This window comes from Piliocolobus tephrosceles, unplaced genomic scaffold, assembly GCF_002776525.5.
Source record: "Piliocolobus tephrosceles isolate RC106 unplaced genomic scaffold, ASM277652v3 unscaffolded_30471, whole genome shotgun sequence".
Taxonomy (NCBI): Eukaryota; Metazoa; Chordata; class Mammalia; order Primates; family Cercopithecidae; genus Piliocolobus; species Piliocolobus tephrosceles.
The window spans coordinates 1-5,534 of record NW_022313723.1 but is presented as its reverse complement, the minus strand read 5'-3'; the positions used below and the strand labels follow the sequence as shown (position 1 = coordinate 5,534).

Sequence of the window (5,534 nt, the reverse complement as noted above, 5' to 3'; positions counted from 1 at the left end):
GAGGTAATATAGACAAAATATAATATAACCATATGTATTATATGCCAAAATATGCTTCACTGGCATCAAGTAGACTCACCTTGAAATACAATCTAGGACGACCTCCATCTTCAGAATATTTTTTTTTCCGGAGTGAAACTCTCCCACCAAAAACCAACAACATCACAGGTTTTTGCCTTCCGCAAACCGACAGAAACCCAAGATATTTTCTAATCTATTAGAGTTTTAATCCTGTGTACGATCTTGTATGTACAAGGTCCAGCCAGCTACAGTGTGCATTTTCATATGTCCTTGAGTGAGTATGAGAGAAATGAAACATTCCCACATTCCGGGTATTCATAGGGTATTTCTCAGGAAAGAGTTGATGTCTTCAAATGGAACTAACACAACTGAAGGCCTTACCACAAATTTAGATTCAAAAGGCTTTTCTCCACTCTGATTCCTCCCAAATCTTCAAAAACAGGAAAATCTGAAGGCTTGACCACATTTCCTACATTCTTAAGGTTTCTGTGCAGTGTGAGCCTTTTCATGTTTATGAGGGAATGGGAAAGAGTAAATGTTTTACCACATTTCTTACATTCAAGTGGCTTTATTTATTTATTTATCTATTTATTTTCTTTAATTTTGAGATGGAGTCTCACTCTGTCGCCAGGCTGGAGTGCACTGGCACAACCTCGGCTCACTGCAACCTCCGCCTCCTGGGTTCAAGCGATTCTCCTGCCTCAGCCTCCTGAGTAGCTGGGATTACAAACATATGCTACCACACCCAGCTAATTTTTGTATTTTAAGTAGAGACGAGGTTTCACCATGTTGGCCGGGATGGTCTCAATCCCTTGACCCGTGATCCGCAGGTACAGGGCTTTCTCCCAACCCCCCGTGGCTTTTTATGTCCTTGAAAAAGAACTAAGACAACTGAAATGTGCCACTAAGCCCAGTTAATTATTTTCTCTTTTTTTTTTTTTTTTTTTTCTTTTTTTTGAGACCGAGTCTCGCTCTGTCGTCCAGGCTGGCGTGCAGTGGTGCGATCTCGGCTCCCTGCAAGCTTCGCCTCCCAGGTTCACACCCTTCTCCTGCCTCAGCCTCCGGAGTAGCTGGTGTGAGCCAGCGTGCCCCGCATTATTTTATTTTTTCTAGAGACAGGGTTTCGCCATGTTGCCCAGTCTGTTTCGCATTGTTGTAATTCGGGCTGGTTATGAACTCCTGGGCTCAAGCAATTCACACACCTTGGCCTCCCGAAGTGCTGGGATTATAGGCCGAGTCACTACACCCAGACTCTATATCATGACTTCTTTCATCGGCGAGTAAGGTGACTGGAACGAGTGTGGCCTTTACCACATCTCTTATATTCATAGGGTTTTTCTCCAGTATGAATTCTTTCATGGAGGTGAAAGGAACGGAGGTGATTGAAGACTTGGTCACTTTGTTTACATTCATAGGCTTTCTCTCCAGTATGAGTATTTCTATGGTTACAAAAGGAACTCAAATGACTAAAGGCTTTGCCACATTGTTTACATTCTTAGGGTCTCTCTCCAGTATGAATGCTTCCGTGGTAATGAAGGGAAGTGGAACAGCTGAAGGCTTTATCACATTTGGTACATTTATAGGGTCTTTCTCCAGTGTGAGTCTTTTCACACGTCTTAAAATAACAAGAAAATCTGAATGTTTTCCCACATTCCTTACATTCCTAGGGTTTCCCTCCAGTGTGAGTTCGTTCATGTATTAGACAAGAACCGGAAACAGTGAACGCTTTACCACATTGTTTACATTTATAGGGTTTCTCTCCTGTGTGAGTTCTCTGATGTCTTTCAAATGAATTGAGAAAATAAAATGCTTTCCCACATATCGTACTTTTATAACTGGATTTCCACTGTGCGTTATCCTGTGTCTTCTAACACCTGGAACAGAAACGAAGACTTTCCCACACTGTTCACATTTATATTGCTTCTTTCCATATGGTTTGTATCCGGAGTGAGCTAGGATGTGCCTGTTAAGGAGGGAATGATGTACAAAGACTTTTCCACAAACACTACATTCACATTGTTTTAATCCAGTAGAAATGTTCTCATTCAGATCAAGATTTGGAATTTGGCTGACAACTTGTCCATACTGACTACCTTCTTTGCTTTCACACAGTCTCTGTACCACATGATTTCTGTAAAAATATGACAAGCACATTATTATTGGTTGGTTTAATAACTTTCTACTTATTAATAGGTCTTGGACTTACACTGCTGCCAATACCAAGGAAAATGCATTATTATTATTATTATTATTATTATTATTACTATTATTTCTTTTTTTGCCAGATCGAATTATTTGAAAGTAAATGGGTTACTACTGAAAACACAGCTACCACCTGCATGGCTATGACCAAATTAGTAACATTCATGTACACAATTTTGTAGTGCTATTTTCAAGTAAACTGTTTTCCAAACACTGACTGCTACACTGAAGCACGTTACATTTTGGGTGGAATTTTTCTAAAAAAAAAATAAACTTCAAGTGACTCTTATTTGTTTTGATTGCTTGTTTTTAAGTTCATAACATGCTAAGATTCCTTCAGAGGACTTTATTTCCTGTTCTCAGTGCAAATTATTTTATATCTTTCCCAGGGTTTTCAAAGTGATCTTCAATATTCTGGTCTTTCCATTTGTTTCCTAAAATGCAGACCCACAAAATTATCACAAATTATTACAAACTATAGAAACATGACTAGATTTAATGTTCATTGTACACAGTGCCCATGCCTGATTTCTTCACCAAATCATTCCCTTGCCACATTCCAAATCACAAACAGCACTGATGATAGGGAAATGCTTCTGTAATTAAGTGAAATGTGTTGTCATTCTCACCTACAGAAGCCAGGTTCCTGCAGGTTTCCTGCCTCACTTCTCTGTAGAGATTCTTCTGAGAAGAATCTAGCAAAACCCATTCCTCCTGGGTAAAGTTCACAGCCACATCCTCAAAAGTCATGGAGTCCTACAACATTCCACACATGTGGATAGAAGGATGGGTGAGACTGACAGCACTGGGAATAATCAATCAATAAGCTGTTTACATGATTCTAAAATTTTCAAGCATTTATTCTATGACTCAATTGTCACAACTCTTACTCTGTCCACACATACTCCCTCCCACACAGCAGTACTAATGCTAGAATTGAACTATTCAAAAACACAACAGCAAAGTAGAAACACCCATCTCATTAGAATCCAGGGAGTAAGATGTGCTGCTAGCAGTTACCTTTCAACTTCACTTTGTACATTTCTATTATCTGTCATAATAAATTCCTACCTGATGTGCTTAAGGGAGTTAATATTACCAGTCCTGAGACTACTTATTCTTAAAACCACCTGCTCGTAAAGTTCCATCTTTGTTTGTATTAGTAACTTACATTTTGAAAGGGATTCCACGAATCCAAGTAATAAGAATGACCCACTGCATCTAAATGGCTTATGCAATATATTTGCCAAAACTTTTTCTGCGAAGGTTTATTATTTTGTGTCACTGCAGTGGTGCTTAGGGAACCAGCCACCAAAATACGGTCTGAACACAAAGTGTTGAATGAATTTCCCTGGTAGACAATATTTTACATGTGCTGTCGCTTGTTAACTGGGGAGCTGAGCCCATTCCATGTGATTACTCCGAGAGAGTAGGCTCATTAAATTTAATTGAGTAGTAAATAAAACCAGTAATTGATATTTAACAACACGAATACAACAATTTTTAAAATTTCTATTGCACAATGTCAAGGCAGAAAGGAATAGGAGGAAATATGACATATGTTTTTTAAAATGACACTAATGCCACCACTTCCAGATGCTATTACTATGAAATCACATAAATTCCCAAATCAGAGATTTTTTAGGCAAGAGAAACTACTTTTTCATACGTAGTAAAAATGACAAACGTCTAACGCTTTTTTCGTCATCTAAAAAAAGAGTGATGGCTTGTCTAACATACTTCTAAGATTTTCAAATGAAAACACTCAGGACAGCACAGTATTAGCAGAGACATGAGCAAGCAGACCAAGGGAAAAAAAAGTCTTAATGACGCAGCATTTATATGGAAAGTTGATGAATGATAGAGTAGGCACTGTAGAATAGAAAAAGAAATCACATGCACTTTAAAATATGAGGCAAACCAGGCTGGCATCTACCTGGGAAAATGCATTGTCTTCTTCTCTATTCCATGAACCATAATCAACTTATTATATATTCAAATATGAAAGATAAAACCAGAACACTTTCAGAAGTCATAGGAAGATTTTTCTTTTTACGAAGGATTAGGCAGAATTTCTTCTAGTGATAAAGGAACAGACAAACTCAAACATATTAAAATTTAGGGAATAAAAAGAAAACAGAGTGGGCCAGGCGTGGTGGCTCAGGCCTGTAATCCCAGCACCTTGGGAGGCTGAGACGGGTGATCACCTGAGGTCAGGAGGTTGAGACCAGCCTGGACAACATGGCAAAACCCCGCCTTTTTGCTGTTTGTGTGTTTGTTTTTTGAGACAGAGCCCTGCATTGTCACTTTGGCTGGGGTGCAGTGGCAAGATCTTGGCTCACTGCAACCTCCACCTCCCGGGTTCAAGCAATTCTCTTGCCTCAGCCTCCCGAGTAGCTGGGATTACAGGTGCCTGCCACCAGGCTCAGCTAATTTTTTTGTATTTATGGTAGAGACAATTTTTCACCATGTTGGTCAGGCTGCTCTGGAACTCCTGAACTCGTGATCTGCCCACATTGGCCTCCCAAAGTGCTGGGATTACAGGCATGGGCCACCGTGCCAGGCGTAAAAAACCGTATTTACTAAAAATACAAAAATTAGCTGGGTGTGGTGGTGGGTGCCTATAATCCCAGTTACACGGGAGACTGACACAGGAGAATCACTTGAACCCGGGAGGTGGAAGTTGCAGAGATGGAGCCACTGCACTTCAGCCGGGCTACAGAGCAAGACAGCGTCTCCAAAGAAACAAAAAACAACACCAAAGAAACCCTCAGATATCCAGATAAGAGGATACAGATGTGACCACTGTCATAAATTCTTCACCATGCTACAAGAGGGGAACTGACATTTTGGTGAATCTTTGTAAATCATCAATTTATCTATCATACTTTTATTTCACCAGAAACATTGACAAAGCTAAGTCCAGTTCCATTTGAAATTACCCTTAAAAAGAACAGACCTTTAAAACTTACTACACTCACTCTGGAGAAGAAATAAATACGAATTTTTAGCAAATAAAATGCATCATTTTATCTTGCCTCTTTGGAAATAGTATTTTTATCTTTCAAGCTGTACTGACAAAATGTATCTTACAGTCAATGAAAAACTGAAACTCAAATAAACGGACAAGCCTTTTCAAGGTAACAAACTCAGGAAGAGGCAGTGCAGACTCCAACACAGACCTTTGTAAGTGTCACGGCAGGCCATTCTATCCCTCGGGACACCCATCCTGTTCAGTAAAGTACTCAGTGACCACCTAGGAGGCACTGGCACTGCTCTTTGTCCTTCTGTGCGCCTTAAGTGCATTTTCA

At 39.7% G+C, this 5,534-nt stretch overlaps 1 pseudogene; it reads right to left on the bottom strand.

Moving 5' to 3' along the window:
• Nucleotides 1-1,206: 1,206 nt before the first annotated feature.
• LOC113222306 lies at nucleotides 1,207-2,979 on the bottom strand (annotated as a pseudogene).
• Nucleotides 2,980-5,534: the final 2,555 nt, after the last annotated feature.